Below are 22,350 nucleotides of genomic sequence, written 5' to 3'. Positions count from 1 at the left end.
TTTTATTTCATCTGATGTTACAAATGAACAGTTTTACAATGTTACAAATGAGCAGTACACTTATCTGAGTACTTATGTTTTCATTGACTTTTCTTATGCCTCATCTGTTATAATCTGTCGCTAATATTTTCTTTTGTACTTTGATTCTTGCTTTCACCCATGTTGCAGTCACTTGTTCTTGCTTGTACATTCTGGTGTCCACACTTTTTTTTACTTCTGTTCATTTTTGTTGCTGCTATTGTGGGTGTATGTAGGATGGAAGTTATTTTTGTTGTAACCACTTAGATAGAGTTTTTTGTATTTTTGTGTCGGTTGTACCCTGTAAAAATGATTTGGAAATACAGCACGCAACTTGGTCCAGCAGTTGTTTATTACTCTGTGCCTCCGCAATCGTATCGCTAATCTTGTCCAGGCTTTCGCCCCGTTGTCACTGCACATTTAATCGGAATATACGAGCCTCCTCGGTTAATCCTTTAAAGTGTCTGAAAATATGCGTCCGTTAGCCAAGCGGTCTTTGAATATCAGAACTAGAGCGGATGCAGTAGAGCGGATCCAATTCTTCCAGAGACATTATAAAAGCACCATAAAAATGGGGAAAATGCCGACTATCTGTGAACAGCATGCTTACCGCAAGCGAGCGTGCCATCTTTTTTTTTTTCTTCCGAGGAACAGTCTTAAGGTAAGAGCCAACAGAGCTTGCGGCTTCCCAACGGCGTGCTCCGTTGCGGAGCAGACGAAAAGTCCCCGCCGCCGCGGACTAGCAAAGCGGGTCGTCTCAGCGGGGACTGCTCCGCGCACCGTGAGATGGCACTGCATGTAAGAGGGATGCTGAGAGCTGGTTGGGAGAGGAGGGTATCATCGCTGAGGCGACCCGTTTTGCGCCCGCGTACGACGCACTTGCCATTCTAGTACACTGTAGCTCAGAGTTGCGTCACATAAACATTCGGTCAAATTTCAACCGTTTAAACACCTCCAAAGCAGTGAATTTTTTAAACAATGTGAAGAACACTACGATATAGTGAAAGAACTGTTGCTTTAACATGACTAATACAATGCCCTTATAAACCAACACAATTGTATATAAGTGCTCATGTTGAACAAGTGAACATGTTTGTTACATTTCCTTGATACTGGGGCATCAGATATTTTCTTTGATCGTATTGTTCTTCCTACTTGTAAATCTTAGCACACAACGGCAAATTGTGCACATGTGCAGCGTAACACACCATGCATGTTGTCAGCACTCAGCTACATATGTGTATAGGTCTTCTAGTAAGTGTTCGCATTTCTCTTTGACTAAGTTTAACACTCGCTATTAAAGCATTTAAAGAAGCCCAGACAAAGATAATTGTGTTGTCTAAATCATCATCATCATCAGCCTGACTAAATAGTCCACTGACTAAATATAGCAGATCAGAACTTGAAAAATATTTGTGTGGCTTGTGGCACAGAAAAGTTTCTTTCCCAAAAGACATATTGAAAAAAGGTTTCTTGCTTTTATAGTTCTCATAAGCAATGTGCCTAACAAAGAGATTGAGCCCTTAAATTCACCCATTCCTTGATCCTAACACATAAGTGATACCATTTCTGTTTATATATAAGGCAACAATTTTTTCCCAGAACCGTACCCTTAAAGTCTACCCCGCCTTATATTCAAGGTAAACATTAATCATTTAAAGTAAACTAATCATTAACGCCACGCTGTGGACGGGACGTGCGTTCGTGCGTTTTTTTTTGTCTTTTCTAAGGGCACTCCTCTTGTCGTATCTCTGAAGTCAGCAGTGCCCTTGAGATCATGTTGACACTTGTGTCACGTGAATATTTCATATTAAACTGTATATGATCGTTCATCCATTCCTGTAATGACCCTTCTAGGGTTATGAGTAATAATAAACAAGCAAACATCAATTATTGCTTCGATGCCAGGACAGGCATACTGTAATTTCAATGCATTAAAATGTAAATAATTTCAGATATTTATTGTTATAGCACATTACATATTTGTACTGTAAGCGAGAACACAATAAAAAAATAAAAAAATTCAAACCTCTAAAGTCATTAGAAGCCAGAAACAGCCAGACGAAATCCACTAGTTTGCAATCCAAAAGCCGAGTTTCCATGTGTGCTTGTCTTTTATGTTCCCTTGCTAGAGTACACTGTACCCTTCCTGGTATACGCACAGCCTCTGTGACCTTTGGCGTGGCATTTGGACTACCTACAGGAACCTTTCCATAGTCACTGGTCATTATAGCAAGTCGTCGTTGCCACTATGACGCAGCATTCAAAAGGAAGGTGACAACCAATGCCGAAGTTTTACGCAACTGCACTGCAGGTCGGAAAAACAGTGTCCCAGAAAACTGTGTATCATCGGAGGAAGAAGGTGGCACGGAAAGCTCTACATAGACCGCGCAAGTGTGTGTTTCCAGAAGTGGGTTTTTGCTCGTCTCACCAGCCAAGGAGGAAGGTTGTCTTAATTTACGCTCCCCGCTCTTCGCCGCCTCCCGTGACAGTCGCGACCTGTTCGGTCACGTGTAGCCATGCTTGCGGCTCGTCCTACACTTGTACGGCACTCGTACTCGTGTACACTGTGTGTGCTACTGTGCCCATGGAACAGCAAGCGAGCCCTTGCACCTGCACCATGGCCCTGGCTGGATCCACTGCGTTTTTCCTACGCCTCGCACTATCGTGCGATGAGTGTTAGCAATGCTCTCGACATTCACGCGCCCAACTGGCGTGTACAGCGTAGAGAACATTCCATTCATGAGTGCAAGAACTTTGTACTTTGTGTGTTCAACTTTTACTCACCACATTGTTTTTAGGGGCGAAGCTCCTTATAGCGGCACCCGTTCGTCCCTCGTAGCCGTAGTAATAGTCATAGTGTGTAACCAGTATTACATTTTGACCTCCAAGGTGGTGCCGGTAAGAGATTTCTTCTGTGCGTTGTTGAACAATAAAAGATAGTGCTCAATGTACATGCCAACGGCTGCTAAAGGGGAATGAGAGACAGGAGAATGCGGCTCTTAGTTAACGCGCACGCTACGAATTTTTTATTGTTCAACAACACACAAAAGACAAGAAAGGGTAGCTACGTTATACTCACTGGGCGTAACCTCCTAGGTTTCAGAAAGGTCTAGCCAGTGTTGGGCCGCAATGCCATGAATACAGTGAACTAGTATATACCATGAACTCGAGGTGGTTAAAGGTGGGAAGTAGACACGAAGCGCAAGCCGTAAGAAAGTGTGCGTGTGCCATCTCTCGTTCAGTCCTTGGAATGTCTGCTCGTTGGCGGTGCTTCTGTATGAGGAATATATGATGAGAAGATGGGAGATGGTGGTACTTGGAGTGTTGAATAGGTGGACAAACGGGCACACAGACAGATGCATGAACGGACGCACGGATGGCTGCACGGACGGATGAACGCATGGACGGACGCAGGAGAGGATGCCTGGACGAAAGCAGGGACGGACACACAGATGAACGTGCAGGTGCACGAACAGACGCACGCACCGACGAGCAGATGGACGCTAGCAAGAATGAATGGGTGGACAGATGCTTTGCCCCACTATCCATAATTCACTGCGAGGGTATGCTGCCATTTTTCGTACCGTTATTTTATCCTTATGTAGTCGAGTGTTTCCTGCTAGTGACTAACCCGTGTCTCGGGACATTAACAGCGCCCGAGCTCGTAGGCGTAAGCCGCTACCTTTGTCTGGCTGCCGAGTCGCTCTTGGTCTAAACGCGTCTCGTCTCCTTTTACCTGTACACTAGCGCCTAGTATTTTGTAGCGTGCGTCCCGTGCCCTTAGCTAGCCTTGCTTTGTAACCTTCACAGTGCTGTTTTAGGGGCGAAGCTCCTTAGGGCGTGGGCTGTGCGTCCCCTGTAGCCTGTATGTAGCCACCTCTAGTTTAGTTCTTGCAGTGTTCACTAGATGGCGGTACCGTCTCCTGTACGTAGCCACCTCTCGTTTAGTTCTTGTAGTGTTTACTAGATGGTGGTACTTGTAGCTGATGATGAAAAGATGCAAGATGTTATAAACTAGAAAGCTGTACTTGTAGTTGATGAAAGACGCGAGATCTTATAAAATAGGAATGATGTCACATATGGCCCGTGTCATTGGTTGAAGGCAATCGTTCGATTTAGTGCGGCGACGTACGCTAGGGGGAGCGATGTAATAAAATCGAGTGGGCAAAATGTACAGAGGATTCATGGTTTACCAGGTTTACCTCCGGAGCTTCGCCCACTCATCATCATTCACTTTGTGGATATGGCGGAATTTTTTTATTTCTTTTTACCTGAACTGTTCGTTGCGCCGGAGTTTTTCTGTGCGCTCGACTGTGTTTCACACGCCGCTAACCTTTGGTGAATATCGTGAGTGCCGCGGACATTACTTTACCGCTGCGAACACAACTACATACTTCCACCAAATAGTGTGCTGTGATCGCAGCCCGAATGGAGCTCTCCACGTCATGAGACGACGACGCTCGCGCGAGCTCAGTGGCCCTTTGTTGCCACCCAGCAAGTCGTCGCGCGCTCCCAGCGCCACTCTCAGGCTGATCGCCAGCGTGCCAGGAGCCTGACCACCTGCGAAAAAGAGCTCCACTCCTGGTGGCTCCTTCGTTTTACAAGCAAAGATGTCATCAAGCAAGTGGACAACTTTCTGCCAGCACCAAGGGCCACGGGCATCACCCCTACTTGTCGGTCCTCCTCCCCGACCAGCGACGCTTTCGCACGACTACTGCCTGTGCAAGATGGCCCAGTGTTACGCGCTCACAACCCGGCCCTGGAGGTCTACTCCAGTGTGGGACTCCCCTTGAGCGATGACAAGGAGGAGATGAACAGATCGAATTCCCATAGGTGCCGATGGAACCAGGCAAACAGTGACGATGCGGATGGTCGGCGGAAGCAGCCCGCCACATCTCCTGCCATCCCAGCACCCCCCAGTGAGAGTGCTGTGAAGTACTCATACTGAGTACTGAAGAGCCTGGGACAACAGAGAGAGCGGGTCTTGGAGATGACTCTGCCACAGCTACCTCTCCCATGAAAACTCAGGCAACCTATGAGCACCTGTCCATTGAGCAGGTGAATGCACGGCAGCCAACCCAAGAGGCAGTGGCAGCCTTCGTGAAGGATGTGCCAGCACAAGGCACGCTGAGCTTTTGCAGGAAGAAAAGCAGCAAGCCAGCCTGCATGCAGCAAACGCCCGCAGCACCCCCGGGCACTCCTGTCATCCACTTTCCTGGGAGACCTCGACCTGCTCCTAAAAGCTATTTATTCTGCCTCAGCGAGGCCGCCATTAGTCCAGCGCCCTGCTGTCTCTAGCGTTCCGGAGGACCAGCCAGATGCCGAGGGGCCTTTCCAGGAGGTACGATTGAAGGCTGCACTGGGGCGCGCCAAAAAACTGGCTGCTGCTGCCCTGCCAGTCAACCCTGCAGTCATGGGGACGGTGCTCTACAGGCCCTCAGTTCCCGGGAGATGCAACGCGATTGCCTTACTTGAGCTTTGTCCAGACACTCTTGTCACGCCCTGAACGTTGCTGAAATCAGGGTGAACTATTGCCACAACATTGTGGTGCTGAACGTGACCACCAGGGAATGCCTGAAAAAGCTAGTGGCCATTTCAGTGCTGCAGTGCATCCCTCTCATTGCCAAGGAGCCGGCAGACCACCGGACAAGCACTGGCTACTGCATGGCATCGACGGAGACCTGGAGGCGGAGACCCTGCTGCCTGGTCTCCTCTCCACAGTGCCTGTGTTGTTGGCCACCAGGGAGGGCCGCACGAACACCCTGCAGTTCGGAGACCTTGTTCCCCCAGAACATGTGACGCTGTTCCGTATGCACTTCCCTGTACGATCGACCAGGCCCCGACCACTCCAGTGTGGGCAGTGTGGCGGGTTTCGCCACGTCAAAGAACGCTGCAGCTGGCCTGAAAGCTGCAATACGCTGTGGTCGGACCCACCCTGGGATGCGAGACTTTCCACAGACGCGGCCGCGGTGTGTCAACTGAGGTGGCACTCACCCTGCCAACAAGACCAGCTGACAGCCTACCTCCTGCTGTTAATGCAGCTGGCCGTCGCCCTGCTGCCAGCCGAACACCCTCTACGTGCTATCTGCCTGCAGGCAGTGGCTATGCAGCACCTTTCTAACCAACATGGCTAGTCCTCCTGCCAGGGCCCGTCTACCCCGCCGTCCGAGCATTATACCGGAAAATGTCAACTGGCTGCAGGGACGGCGGTATTACTTCTACAAGCATCTTGAGCAGGTCGACCTTGACGTCCTCACCTTGCAGGAGGTCTATACCTGGGCTGAGGAGGTGCGCCTGCCAGGGTACGTGAGCTACACCAGCAAGACCAAGCATACCCTGGAAGCCTGCCCTGCTACCCCCTGCCCGGACGATCGCCACCAACAGAAGGGAGCCCGGTGTGCCGTCTACGTGAAGCGTGAACTCCCGCAGGCCGAGGTGTTCGTGGCTGACCTGGTCGGTGGCGCCTTCGAATGCTTTGCCATTCGAGTACGCCTCGAGGGGGGTGACACCACCTGGGAGACGGTGCTCTCGGTGGTCCCAAGGCTGATTCGGCCAAACCAGCCTTGGAACCCTAGGTGCTTACGACAGATGGCACACAGGCTGGGGAGGGAGTTCGGGAATGTAAACGCACACCACGTAGCGTAGGGCAGCCACAAGACCACCCCACGGGGCAGGGCTCTGAAGGATGCCCTGCAGGAGCTGGGCCTGGTGATAATGAACACCGGTGTCCGGTGCCGACCATCTGCCCCTCCAACTGTCTCCCTACCGCGGCTGAGCCCTCAAGGATCGTGCATACTATGTGGTGGGCTGGCGGATCTACTGGCAGCTGTTCAAGGAAGACACAAGTGGCAGGGACCTGATGCAGCTAGGGGCCGACAGTTCCAGGGCAGCAACGATCGTCGCCACGGACCAGCAGGGGCAGCCCATCCCGAACATGAAACACTTGGCACTGAGGGGAGCACGGCGGCGAGCAGAGCGACAAGGCCCGACGAAGGCCCTACTGGAGCTTTCGACTATATTCCGGAGAGTCGGCGCAGTGTGCAGACGCCTAACTCTCAGGTTTAGGAACCAAATCTGGGGGAGCATCTGCCGCTCGATCAACGACTCCAAGGGTGGTGCTTGTGCCTGGCGCCTGCTCAGGTGCCTACTCATGGTACCTCAAGCCTTCAACCAGGTGCTCTCGGTGGCGGTCTACCTGACACTGCCGGGCCAATTGAAGCCTGCATCTCCGTCTGTAGAGGCTCGCTGAATAGCTGACGCTTGGGCAGCTATACTCAATACAATGGTGGCAGCTTCTTTCAAGAAGTGCTCCATTTCCAACTCGCTGGTTGGCGTCAAAGATAGTGAAGTTTGGGAATGCTACAGCGACAAAAAAGCAGATGATGATGATGATTTGTGGGGTGTAACGTCCCAAAACCACTATATGATTATGAGAGACGCCGTAGTGGAGGGCTCCGGAAATTTTGACCACCTGGGGTTCTTTAACGTGCGCCCAAATCTGAGCACACGGGGACAAAAAAAAAGCAGTGATGCTTTTGATGATGGCCTCATGATTATACAGTGGCACGGCCTATTATTGGGCACTTAAAAGGTGGGATATCAAATAACATTCTTGGCAAAAAATCTCGCCTAATATTAGTGTGCAAACTTTTTTTCCTTTTCTTCGGTTCTTCAACTCCCCCTCGCCTTATAATCATGGCCACCTTATATTGAAATAAGAACAGTATTTAGCATATTTTTTTATAAGACCGCCTCAATGTTAAACTTGCATCCAAACATGTGCAAAAACTCACTCCTTTCTTGCAATTTTCGCAACACTCGCCGAGATACAGGCCGACTTGGTGCCGCGTAAGTGTGAGTGCGTGTAGACGCGCATAGATAAATTTTTCGGCCATTGAGCCAATGAAGGTGAAGCAAAACTGCGATTCAGCCTAGTTAGAACATATCCATCTTGAAATTTTTTCGCAAGCACACAAGGACACAGAAAGCGCAGATCCGAGGGAAATAAAGTGAATGTCTTTTGAAAAATAACCGAGTTGTTAGATTGCACCCACTGGTATTCCTTTTTGTGTGCTTGCGCAAAAATTTCAAGATCAAAAAAGGTGCTTTTTGGGGGGTCAATCGTTTTTTCCGGACTCCCGATTATTTGGCCTTTTCGGCGATTCCCGTCGAGTTCAAATAACCGGTCGGTGACTATGTCTGTACATCTTTTCAACACATGCCAAGCCTTTCTCTTTGTGATCATATTTCTCTCAGCATGAAAAAGACCCTTTAGCAAACACTTGCCGGCATCATATCAAAAAGTATAAAGGCCCGTGTAGACCACTCCCAAGTCAAAAATAAATGAAAAGTCCTGAGCGGGCAGGCAAACACGTCAGGCCCGAAAATAACTCCTCAGGCAAAGGAAAGGTGTCTTGCGAATTAGAAGGGCGAGTACAGGTTATATTCAACTATTCATCAACCCATTAGCCATATTTTTTTATTTCTAGAGAACTGAGCGATGTTCCTGACCATGCTGATTGCCCCAGAAAGGGTGATTAACGAAAAACAGGTAGAACAATTGCTCATGAAATGCAAACACTTATGTTTGTGAGGTTGCATTTCGTTTCAGAGACAGCCTCGATGCAGCCGTGCCAAATGATCCCTCGGCAGCGAGTGGGTTTGAGGCTGCCGATGCAAAACTTGGCAAACACGAAGCGGCTGCAGCTGAAGGCGAAACGTCAAGCCAGTCACAGAAAATATAAAAAAGGAAAAGAGTGCGTGGCACTCCGATTCAAGCTCTCCAGAAAGAATTCAAAGAAAGCCAGAAAGAGAGAGAGGTGCGGTTAATGAGCCTTCTCGAACGCCTGGTGACTGCCATTGAAAGTCGATGTGGGAAAAATTGAGAATTGAGACTGAACCAAATTGGTTCTCCCGTTTTTTTAGACAATAATACAGTCCACTCTTGAATATCACTAATTGTTCGTGACATCCTCACATCACACTATCATTCATGATATTTTAGTTTAGGCACTAACAATGCTTTTGAGCAATGGCCTTTCCGAGACATTCTCTGTATGCTGCAAAACTTTGGTCTGTTACATCACTCTCATTATCATTTCAACTTCTTTCAGCCGCGCAATTTCTTGGAGCTCAACAAAGAAGTCCCTCTCTTTACTGCATACGTTGTGCAGCACACAAGCAGCAATTATTATAAGGCAGTACTGTTTGACTGTAACAGCATTAACAAAGTAAGGCCTCCGAAAGCTTTGTTTCAGATGACCAAAGGCATTTTAATGGCACATCTCTCCTGAGGGTGGTACTTGTTACAGCGTTTTTTCTATGCTGGAAAAGTCTGCTCATTATCCCAGTATGACATCAACAACCCCGAAAGCAAGGGGTATGCAGTCTCTCCAAGCAGGTAACTGTCGGCACACAACGTCTGTGCTACCTCGAAAAAAGGGCCTTTATAAAACACCCTGGAATCGTGTGCAGATCCAGGAAATCCTAGTAATACGTCAATGAACTTGTTCCTATCATTCCATATTGACAGATGGAAATTTCCTGCGGTTGAAGTATTGAAGTACGAATGCAATGACTTTTTTGGCTTTTTAGTCTCTATGTGGCAACTGTCCACACAGCCTTCGGTGTTGCTTGGGCCTTTACCTTTGCTCCTACGCAAGAAGCCAGTCTTGATCCACTCTTGCTCATCACTGTTTGGCCAAGAAATGACTTCTCCGTTTATGCCGTTTAAAAAGCTCAATACATGCTCATAAACGGCTTTTGTATACAAAGAATTTGTAACTCAATGACAAAATAAAACCATTTCTGATTCTTAATGCATGTGTGAACTGCTGACTAAGATATATCAAGCCTGTCGACAAGGGAGCACATATTCAATCGCTACCCAGGTAGCTCAGCACTACCAAGCAAGTCTTATTTGCACTTATCCGTGGGCCACCACCAGCAGAACCTGAGAAGAGAGAGGACATCTGCAAGCGGACTACGAGAACCCTTAACGTCTCGCGTGACAGCCGAAACATCCATTTAAACTCGAAACCAGGACACCAATCAACAACGTCCTCACAATACCTGGGCATGCGATTTCTGTCCAATCTCGCAGATTTCATTGCTACCGCAGCAACTAAGTCATCGTACTCTTCGTTGTTGTCAGAATCCATCAGCTTCATGGCCACTTGCACAACAGTTGTAAGCAGTGCAGAGTTCGACTCCGTACACAAAAGTGAAAGGTGGGAAAATGTCAATTCACGCACGAAAAGTGCATAGAGGAACGCACACCTTGTACTCTCGATGCACCCGCTCGCTTGTTTGGAATACGGCGGAAGAACTTGCGCAACAACTGAACTTCGGCATTCGTTTCTACGTGGCTCTGCTATCTATTTAGGTCAGCACCGCTGCAGCTCTGCTGATTTGCACACAACACGCAACAGAGGTGAACCTTTCGGCCACTGTCGTGAACCGGTTCAGAGTGGTGCAGGCGAACCGAACGGACCTATAAGTGCTCAGCAATGGAGATTGAGGCAGTTAGCAAAAAAGCTTAAAGAGAGATTTTCGCGAAGGCAATGTCACCCCGAAGGCTTTTTTCTTTTTCAACTACTGCAGGAGCTCTTTTTTTGTCAAATGCGCTTGTTAGAAGGTCAGCCGAACAAGAATGCAAGTCAGAGGGGAAAAGCTGCATTCGGTCATTGTGTGCCCCGCACCCCAAACGAGCGAGCCACCACTGGGGCCTTTGGGACAACGGAGGACGGAAACTTGAGCTCTTGTTCGCGCACTGAGGCATTCTCGAGAATGTGCTATGTATTTCCAAAAACTACTGCAGTTTTGTTGTAAGGCAAGATTCACCCGACCACGTCATCACGTGTTGAGGTCGGTTATCTCCGGTTTGCCCGATCGGTCCATATAAGCAGTGTTCCAATCGATGGAAAACGGTAATCTTCTATGTGGTCCACGTACACGTGGATGCTGCATAATGCCGTTTAGTTAGCGACACAGACTTTTTTTGGGAGAGCCTACTCGGGTTCAACAGCGCATCTTACCTCCAAAGAGCAGTTATGCGAGGGGTATGCGATCATTTTCTATGTTTTGTATTTGTGACTCAGTGCAGTGCACTGTATAAGCTTAAAATAAACCACCAATGAGTGCTCCCCGAAATCATTGAGTCACTTCTGATCGCTTGCCAGTGCAGAGTTGTTCCCACACTTCTTTGTCACCCTGGTCTTTAGATGCGTCTAGCCTCAAAAGTTATACTACGATATTTATTGCGCCGACGACGGAGAGAACAAAACGACCAGTGCTGGAGTCTCCGTGGTTGTTTCATGGTAGAGAAGCAGTCAAGACACATTAGAAAAATTTGTACAATGGACACGATCGTCAAATTCTAAAGACTACAGGTGTTCTTCAAATTATTTTAATGCATGAGACTGTGTTGATACCTCAATTTGATTGTTTTGTTTCCTTTGTCTTAAACACCATCCAGCTTGTATGTTGAATTGACCTGCTGAGGATTGCAATGATAGCTCAATTTGATTGTTTTGTTCAGTTTGCCCTAAACACCATCCTACTTGTATTGTGAATTGACCTGCCGAGTATGCTCGTGCGTACTTGTGTATGTAATACCTTTACAGCCTTAACCGGAAAGATATTTTGCTTGTGTTATCAAGTATTGACTCTTACGCGGCCTTTGGACCACAACTGGTGTTCGCTGACGTAGTGAAAGAACCTAGCCAAAATTGTTCTCACTTTTGTGGAGCGTTTAAAAGGGCTAATATGTCAGCCCTCGGAATCTTCTCGTGTGATTGCTTCCCCATTAACGGGATCAGCGACAGTTCATCGTTTAGCCGAATTTTCTGGAATATTATAGTCTCAAAAATCTTAAACACACAAACGCCACAAGCAGTAGAAACCTAGGCTTTCACTGATGATATAGTACTGCTAGTAAGAGCCCAAAACAGGCACATATGAAAACAAGGGGCAATTGGGCATACTAAGCAGTATGAAAATAAAGGGAGGAAAACAAATTAACATTTTCCTATAGTAAGTGCAAATACCTGTGACTAAGCATTATATCAGATTAAACCACCAATCCTTATATATGAAACACTACTATTAAAAAATGAAATGAAATAAAAATGCTAAGAGTCACTTTCAAGAATAACTTTTTCGTTTTCAACATACTTCTTAATAAAATTAACAAAACAAACCATTACAATAGAATAATAATTGGGGAATGTCACTAAAGCAACTCAGACATATTTATACAAGAGGTATCAAAAAAGCGATTGCCTGTGCATCACTAACATGGCATTCAAATAAAAGCCGCACAGTAGGAAATTAACAAGTCTCGACCAGGAACCATTAATTAATATATCCAAACGGTATTGAATAATACTGAACACACCACTTAATGTGTTTGCAAATGTTCCCTTAATTAATCTAACACCAGAAGCAGAAAATGAACTTTACCAAATTAAACATAATGAAAAAAAGTATTTAACTGGAACGGAGAACATTTCACTAAAGCCCCATCTCTCAACCTATGGGCAATTCATCCAGCGAATCTAAAATCAATAGTATGTAACAAATATAAAGGAATCAGACGACTTACTCTTAGCAGAGAGGTCAGCGTCTTGTCATGCCATGGCCGTTTTGACAGGTTTGACCCGGGTGTGCTTCAAGACTAGAAATGTAGACATATAATGCAATGAACCTAAAGAGAACATAAAACTGTTGTTCTCCAAGTGTTAGTTGACAGACCTTCAAAAAATGAACCAAGTCTGGTACGCAAAAGTAATGAAACAAGCAAAAGAAAACACTTCGGAGAGAAGCATTACTAACCACATCCCCAGATATATCGAGCTAAGCACCTAGAAGGCAGCTATGGGCACAGTATAGATGTGGTCATGACTGCCTTCTAGGTATTATTAAAAAATGTTGAGATGCTCATGAAAAATTGAGGCAGTTTCACTCATACAAGAATGTTGACTTCTGGCGGTTGCATGCAAGGAAAAAAGTGTGCACTCTGTCCTGCTTGAGAGTGAGCCTCAATCGAGGTATTTTGTAAGAGCCTGCTGCTCAATGACCATAGGCCCCTCCTGGACCCCCGAAGACATGAGACACTATGTATAGCAGCTACAGCTGTGTCACTATTACAATCATGATAATATTATGGACTGTCAGATCTGCGAGAAAACTTCAAAGTTCAAAACACAATATGATCACAGCCATCTTCTAGAAGGGTATCAAAGGCTAGCTTCAACAATTATACCTGGGGTTTTACGTGCCAAAACCACAGTATGGTTATGAAGCTATAGTAAAGGGCTCCAGAAATTCAACTATGTGGTGTTCCTTAAGGGAGCACTGACATCAAATTTACTCATGCCAAGATTTTTGCATTTGCGAGTATCTATAGCCCCGTAGCAACGATTTGCGACCTAAAACGCAACTGAGAGATTAATAACTATCTCTTTTATTGATTTTTATTATTGGGATCTAGCGCTATTCAAAAACGGCCGGCAATTCCACCATTTTTAGCGCTGGGAGCACTAGCAGTGGCGCTACCTCACGGTCATCTCCAGATCACGCCACTGCTGACCACTTCTTCACAGAAAAAAGTGACGTCAGGCTCAGCTGCTCCACAAACATTTCGTCTGCTAGGCGGACACATTCAGTCATGCCTTGTCACCTGCATTGCAGTCGTCACCATACAAAATGTCGACTCGGGTTCAATAAAATAGTCTGGAGCTTTGAATCCCCGCGATTCACGACGTCGCGGGTTATTTTTGCTTCGATCGACCTTTTACAGAACAGTTATTTCGAAATGAAGGCCGTTCCAAGCAGCACTGCACAGGTGCCCGAGGATGCATGCTTCAGCCATGTTCGCTAGTGTCTCAGCTATTTTAGTGTGTCTTGGCGTGCAAAGCATTCAGCTATACGCAGACGGGTCCGTGCAATATAGCTATCGCGAATGCGCATTAGCAGAGAAATAGAATATGTTTCCTGCTTGTCAGGTTGTTTTTTTTTCGCGCCTCCAGATGGCCCCACCTATCCCACCTCTCGCAGTTATCATGGTATTACCACATTTACATGGACGCAAAGTCTACGGATGAACTAAAATTCAACGATACCTGCGTGTTGCTTCTTAGCAATGATGTCTGCCTACACGCTCTTCCACTTTTGGTAGCTTGCGGTCATGTTGATCTGTAACACATACATGATATGAAAAGACACCCTCATTGCGCTTTTCCCGTGCTTCGAACTAGACGACTGCAACTCACCTGCAACTCACAACGATTCCCCGACATGCTGACCGACAAGCACAAGCATGCTCATTTCTTTCACCATTCTTTTAAAAGTACTTTTTATCTTGACAATTTCATGAAATCGTTTAAACCAGTGCGACGAAGATCAGACGCGGCAAGCGAGTGCGCTTCTGCACTTCGGCCCCTTGATAAGAACACTCGGATCATACACGTCATCGCTACTAGGGCATCGTCACTCAAAATAGTATTTGCGGAATGTATCACACCGAACACGTAGCCCTAGTGTTGATGTCGCCGGGCAGTCTATTTTTCGTTTTTTCTCCTGAGCTTTTCTACGCTGTTTGACATCGAATTAAAATAACTTCTATACGACGGATGCCGTTCAAATTTGGCCAAGAAGACCTATGCATACCAAGCGATCGAATGATGGGCACATCTCGATCTTGAAATTTGATGTCAGTGCTCCTTTAATGTGTACTAACATCACAAAAAAACACAGCCCTCTTAGCATTCTGCCTCCTTAGAGAAAGTGACCACATCAGCCAGGATTGAACCCGGAACCTACAGATCAGCAGGTGAGCGCTGTAACTGCTAAACCACCAGGGCGGACTCCAAACTTTGATCACCTGGTGTTAACACGCATGTTATGAGACAAATTTTTTTTTATGCTTTAGTGCACACATAGCCAATCTCATAACTGCTAGCACCGGCTAATTGACAAAAAACAGACCTGCTGGCTGACACGAGTCGGAGAGTATGAGAACTAAGGAGTAAAGGTTCACCTGCTCGCACCTGGTAGAATAGACCTAAAATATACGTCTCCCTGCTTGAAAGCAGTGTGACGTCACTGCAAACACTCCACCCACCATCCTCTCCCTCAGAACAGGTACTGCTTGGCAAGAAGTTCTGCCGGCAGGATCGTTTTCCATAGCAGTGCTGCGTGTGTCGACATCCCTTCCACAGAAATTTGTTCTTTTTTTCTAAAGTGCCAGCCTTTAAAAAGGAGCGTCACCGCCTATGATGCATGATTCTGTTCAGTTAACATGTGGCAATTCGCTCGTTGTAGATGATAGCCATAAAAAAAAATCTTGTTCTCATTGGGAGCGAACGTACTCAAGTTCCATCGTGACATGTGCACTGCAGTTATGAACAAGGCACAACATTAGGGGCAGTATGGTTTTGAGCTGCTGTGCACAAGGTCACGGGTAAAATACGCACTCACTGCGAAATATTTCCTGTGCATTAGACTGAGGTAACGAAACCCCGTGAAAATTAGAGCAAAATTGTCCTCTATATGGCATGCCTCATAAGCCACTTATGTGATTTTAAATGGGATAACTTAATTATATAGATGGCAGATAATCTATAACGCAGTTATCTCACTGGATCTGATGCCTACAATGTGTTTGCGTACTTAATTTGCTTTTTTGAACCTGACAAACAATTTTTAATGCGCATTCTCATTTCATAAAGATCAAGCCTAAAGGTACCAAGCACATGAGCTGCTGTTTCTAATAAACATATGAGATCTTAGATGATCGGAGTTTACATTTATTGGGTTAGAGTATTTGCCGTGGCACAGCATATATATATGCAGCTTCGGCAAAGGTAAAACATGCTAATAGCTCATGCGTAATCGTATCAATCAGCCCACAGATCATACATTCTTTTTTTTCCTGCACGCGGCGCAAACGCTGAGATGTAACCAGCTGCAGATAATCATGTCTAATGCATTTTCACCCTTACTAAAATATTGAGTAGTGAAATTTCCTTCACGACCGGATACTGCCACCTGCCCACAACAAGTGGCAACGTTATCGCAAACAAGCCGCATCCTTATTCGCACAGCACACACCACACACAATATTCTGTTTCACCATCCCTAACAATAAACCAATATTGTCGATGCCTTTCAACGCACACTACAGGCCACAATAAATACTGCACATTTCAAAAACGATGTCGCTGTTCGTTGCACAGGCCGCCACATGGGTTTACTTCTTTAAGATAAACAGTCAGCCAGTGGGGAAAGTATATTGTCACGCAGTTTACCACATACACCTAGATGTTCTCTGGCACCTACCACATGCATTAAAAAAAAAACTTGTCTCGGGCACCGCGCGACTATACCATGCTGAGGTACCAACAGGAATGTTAAGCCAACCGCCCCTTTGCACATGCGCTGGTGACGTCGCGCTGTGACGTACCCCGATTGCCTTCATGTCAGCTGGCTGCAGTCACACGACCAGTGGCGACATATCAGCCAAACAGACGAAGCCTCTTCATGCATCGTGGTAGCTTTCTCGAGTTCATTCTATCAATGTGCATTTTTCAGAACAGAAAACGCTGTTAGCTATGCCTTGTCACGTCGGACGCTAGGATCATGAAGATGGCATTAGGAAGTTTTAGTGCTGGGTACGCATTCTCTTGGGGCCTTGCGGGCTTGGGAGCGCGCGGCGTTGCGTGCCCAACCCATACCCAACCGGAATGCCTTTTAGTTGGCGCCACGGTGGCACGCACGTACGCCAACGCAAGCCGCACAAAGTTCACATGCGCTCGCAGAGCCATAGCGTCTTGTCGCGTAAGTATTATGTAAGTCTTTTTATGATTTAAGTTGTTAAATTAAACATACATAGTGATCAGGACACTTTTTTTATTGTGTGCAGTAATCTGCTATACGCAAAAAAGGGAAAAATACAAGGTTACTGTAACGATAGTGTCGACATCTTGTGACACTTTGTGCAACCGCAGTGAAGAACATGTTAGCTTACGCATAATGTTTTTGAGGTGAAAATGAATAAAAAGGTTACTCATTTGTAGTATTGTCGCTGCGCAGTTTTTGCACCAGATGTACAATGCACAATGTTTCTGCAATAACAAAGTTGTGGTTGTCTGTTTCACTATGGCCGCGCTAGATGGCGCCACCTATTCAGCTTGTCGGGGGCTGGCATATGTCTTTTAGTTTCTATGTTCCAGGCCATTCTAGCTTTGGAAATCTGGCTGAAACCGTGTAATCGCTATAAGTGCTCGCACTTTGGCTTATTTTAACTCGACGGCTAGAGTATCCGCAGTGCGGATACTTAGTTCTTGCGAAGGTGGACCGCGCGGACGCATGGCCCCATTACCCCAGCGATCATGCAACGCATCTGTTTGGGGTTTTGCGCATGCGCAATACCGCCGCCCCAACGTCCTGCGTACGCAAGCCGCTTGGGTACCCACCACTAAAACTCCCTCCCTATTGGCTGGTGAAGACTTGGGTGGGGTTCGACTGCCATTAAGACATGCATTTGCAGCAGGTGGCATCCCCCATCTTATAAACAACTGTTCAAAGGTTAGTCCTTGCCTTGATTGATTGATATGTGGGGTTTAACGTCCCAAAACCACCATATAATTATGAGAGACACCGTAGTGCAGGGCTCGGGAAATTTCGACCACCCGGGGTTCTTTAACGTGCACCCAAATCTGAGCACATGGGCCTACAGCATTTCCGCTTCCATCGGAAATGCAGCCGCAATAGCCGGGATTCGAACCCGCGACCTCCGGGTCAGCAGCCGAGTACCTTAGCCACTAGACCACCAAGGCGGGGCGTTAGTCCTTGCCTTTACTAAGCTTATTCTTTTCAGAGGATTGTGGCATGTTGGAGCCCCGTCTTAGGCATTAACCCCAACAGTCGAATCTTCCACTTTTGCTTTGAGAAAAAGTAAAATCAATGAACCTAACAGAGAAAAAAAAGTTGCTGAGGGGCTTTCCGGGGAACGGAACTTATAGCGCAAACAATGTCGAAACACTAAGACCCTTGCCGAAAACAACACGCAACAGTGAGGTTGCTTCAAAATTAATGCAATAGCACTGTTCATGACCTCACAGGTGAAGACAATGACCGGCTTGAGATGGCGCCCTTTCAAAACGAGGACAGCATGGCGCTGTCCGGAAATGACAACTATCCGGAAACGATGTCATCCACTCAATGCATACGCTTGCGGAAACATTACTGTCATACTTCCTTGCGACGTTGGAAGTTCACTTTTAGAGCACACCACTGCGACACCCCTTCATGCGTTGAGCAGCCAACCGAACCTCTGCAGTCACAAATATTTCCTATGCACATAAGCAGCTGCCTACTTAACGGTCATACAGCGTCCGTCAGTGTCATTCATTCAATGCCAAGCATGCAATGTGCTACGCAGTATCTTAAACAGCTGAGCGATTGCGGATGAACTACAACTGCACAGCACACAAGCCGAGTACCCGTTCATAGCGGTCATCGAAACGATGTCAACAACGGCAGTCATGCGACAAAAGCTCGGCACATAATTTAGACGACCGGCAAACGAAAAGCTTCATGAGAACAAGCGCACAACGTCTACTTTTAGTGAAATGGTCATATCAATCGTTATTAGGTACGTCAAAGCACATTGTGTCGGCGCCGCGTCGCATTGGCGGCACTCACGCGTTGCAGCGCCCCTCACCACTTGCGCAACGTTCTAACTGCGTTCTCTTCACGGGATTTACAAATAGAACAGCACAACAACTCACTGGTCATACAGTCTGGCTGGGCAGACGCGTACGAAACCACAAATTCACTTACAGCCTGCAAGCAACCACGTGCGCGCGCTTTGCGTCTCCTACAGTGTACTAGAATAGAGGCAGTGTGCTCACAGGCGGCGGTGGGTGACCCACTTCGTGTCGACGCCGAAAGGCGGCGCGGCTCGCAGCGTCACCTGAAACTCCTTTGCGCGCCGAAGTAGAGAGCCACAGCGCAATTGTTGAAATGCCAGAAATTATGCAACGTTCGCGACATGCAATGCACGAGGCTTCTTTTGGGGCATCTTATCAGTGTGCAGGGCGTGAAGCAACTGACATTGTATTATTTTCCGCCCGTTTAAATGTTCAAAGTGGTTTCGCTAATGCAGCGGTCATGTCGACTGCGGTTCCGACGTGCGAAAAACACTACTCACTTTTTTTTTCGCAATGTCAGAATTAAAATTTTGGAGTTTAACGGGCCGAAGCCACACTTTCGCTATGAGGTGCGCCATAGCGGAGGGCTGCAGGTTAATTTAGATCCCTTTAGAATTTTTAACGTCAGCCGAAATGCCGACACACGGCTTGTTTCATTTTTCTCCTCCGTCAGGAGAACAGCCACCGCAGCTAGGATCGAACACACGTCCTTGGGTTGAACAGTACAACGCCTTAGACAGCCTCCACGCCGGGTTTTTCTTGATTACGTGCCTGCTGCAGGAATGCGCGCCCTAAACCCAAACTTTAACCACCATGACAACCACGCACGACGTTTAACATTCTAGCATCGCTGCTTCGAGACTTTAGGTGATGATTGGTGTGTGGCGTGATTATTGCTGTAAACAAGACGTAGCATCATTATTATCAACAGCCTGTTAGGTCCTGCAGGACGGAGACCTCTTTCATTGATTTACACCCGCTCCTGTCCTTCACTGCCAGAGTCCATTCCATTCATTGCCTCTGAATTTTCATATTTCATGTATCCATCAAGTTAATGACGTAGCAAATTAAAAAGAAATGATAAAAATCCATGTAAATTGATGAAATAATGTTTATTTACAAATAAGTGGGAAAGAATTTGCACAAGAAATATTAGGGTAAAAAAAAGGCTGAATAATGGCAAATCGAGACATTTACACATTGATATGCACCATTACTTGGAAGGAGTCTTTAAACAATAACAAAACAACAAGCAATGCTCGGGCTCCGCTGAAACGTCATCCTGTGTGAAGTCGCAGTCCTCCCCTGAATCACCAATAGCAGCCCGTGGAAATTCAGTACAGTCAGTCTCGAGAGCACTTCGGCTCTTTTTCTTTGCGGCTGCATGGTCATTTTCGCACATCTTCCTTTTAGCTCTCGTTTTTGGCATCTTCTTCGTGAGGTACTGCGGCAAATTTGGAAGAATCGTGGGGACGGAGTTTTCCGACAGCATCGGTTTATCACGAGGAATGCGTACCTCTTTGCCATCTATATGGTGCACGAACTCCTTGATAACGAACCTCGGTTAGAAATGCAGTTCGCAGACCGCAGAAAACTCATCCAGTTTCTTATCTGCACGGTGGAGGTTTCTTTCCCACTCCTTCCGCCGTTCTTCATCACGCGGGACGCTGAACAAAGACGCCTGTAGTGCATCCTGCACACGACTGTACCCGGTTCGACAACCGGTCGCAAAACAGTAATTTCGACGGCGGTTAGGCATCTTCACGAACACATACTACACAATGATCCAAGCATAAAGCACAGAACACGCACACGGGGTACCCACGTTGATCCAATCGAACCGATTGAACTGAACTGAGCGAACCAGCCCCGTCCGCCAACACGGCCAACACGAACCAAGAGAAGTTTTTCAGGTGCGTCAAGCGTCAGCGCCCCTGGTGGGCATCGTGGAAGTCGACACAGAGTGCGCTACGGCGGAGCGCCGCAAGGATAGGGCAGTGAGCACACTGCCTCTATTCTAGTACACTGTAGCGTCTCCCATTTCTACATGTACCAATGTTGCTAGGTCTTAGGAAACGACACAGCCCCCCTTTGGAGAAAGTGTAGGCGACACAAGGCGGACACAGTGTCACTGCTCTCCATTAAAGTAGAGATCAGTGCACAGTGCAAAGCTGGCTCATATACACCTACTGTGAAGTTACAGTGTGCTAGAAGGAGGCAGTGAAATGAACGAGGCGGCCGTGCCGCATCTCGGTTGCTTCTCTAGTAGGTGACAGTAGCGGTGGCGCTGTAGTCCTCAGGTACTGAAGATCTCAGGAGCAACGTTTCTAGACTAGGTAAGTTGCAAAACTCCCCGCTTCAAACCAACGTTTATATATATATTTCAGTTTAGAAACTCGCCGCCGCGGCCATTGAACGCAGCCGGCCCGCTGCTGTTCCTGACACCGCGGCGCTGCATTCGAGAGTTGCGCTCGGGGTAGTTCTCTACTGTTTGAGGCCAGGACGGGAGTACTGCGAAGTTCGAACCAAGACATATCGGGCCAAATACGAAGGGGTAGACACAGTATGCAGTGCGTGTGGAGAGGAAGAAGAAACTGCCGAACACTTGATAATGTTCTGTAAAGGGCTTCACCCTATAGTTCAGGATGAGGGCGCAGAGTTTTTCAAAGCACTGGGGTTTAGGGACCGGGAGGGCAAAATAAACTTTAAGCGGGTAGACTTAACTAGAAGGAGGTTATCTGATTGGTGGCTAAATCAAGGCACGAGTGAAAATTAAACTCTTCACTGCAAAGTACGAATCCTCTAACTCACTTTTCAAGGGAAAAAAAATAAATATAGTTTTTGGTTCATTAGTTATTACGGCTTGGTAGCGCTAGCCACCGCCCAATCTAAAGGGTACAGCCATTACCATCCATCCATTCATCCTATTGTTGCGAGCGTCGTCTGCTAGCTCCAACGTTGCGCTTGCGCAGCAGGCTTAGCAAGCCGTCTGATTTTATTACGCCCGTTGCAGCTTTTAAATCTTAAGCGCTCCACTCTGGTGTGTGATGTTCTTAATGCTTGTTGCAACGCACCGCTGTATTATTTTCTACGCATTCGGAACATTCGAGGTCACAAGCTTATGCTTTAACTGCGCCCTGCATACCCGGCCCTCATTTGGGTTGACTGAAAGCGCGCGCGTGGCCTTGATAGGAAGGGAAATGTTTTCGTTGCCAATCAGATGTCCTAACCCGAATCCATTCGTGTTTTGATTGATTGCAAGGTTTAACGCGCCCACGCAACGCCGGCGTTTAGAAGCGCTGTAGTGGAGGGCGCCGGATTAATTTTGGCCACCTGGGGATCTTTAACGAGCGCCGAAATCTCGCACACACGGGCGTTTTTGCTTTTCACCTCCATCAGAAAAGCGGCCGGGAATCGAACCCGCGTCCACGTGCTCAGCAGCGCAACGCCTAGCCACTGCGGCGGGATTCGTGTTTCCTCGTCCTCACTAGTATTTTCATGCTTTGCATATATTTCTCGCTGGTATTTTTACTACCAGTTTCCCACATTAGACAAAAATATCACGCATGCATGCAACTAAGGTGAAAACACGAGACAATCAAGAGCTAAATTC

At 47.0% G+C, this 22,350-nt stretch overlaps 1 long non-coding RNA gene across 1 annotated transcript; it reads right to left on the bottom strand.

The window, feature by feature from the left end:
* Positions 1-350: 350 nt before the first annotated feature.
* Positions 351-12,807, bottom strand: LOC119182070 (uncharacterized). The gene is made up of 2 exons (XR_012894427.1): positions 12,626-12,807; positions 351-810 (listed from the first exon to the last, which is right to left on the bottom strand). It is a non-coding gene; the product is annotated as an uncharacterized LOC119182070 (long non-coding RNA).
* Between the last annotated feature and the right edge of the window lie 9,543 nt (positions 12,808-22,350).

Source organism: Rhipicephalus microplus, chromosome 3, assembly GCF_043290135.1.
Source record: "Rhipicephalus microplus isolate Deutch F79 chromosome 3, USDA_Rmic, whole genome shotgun sequence".
In the NCBI taxonomy this organism is placed as follows: Eukaryota; Metazoa; Arthropoda; class Arachnida; order Ixodida; family Ixodidae; genus Rhipicephalus; species Rhipicephalus microplus.
Note: the sequence above shows the minus strand (reverse complement) of the source record. Positions and strands in the feature narration are given on the sequence as shown.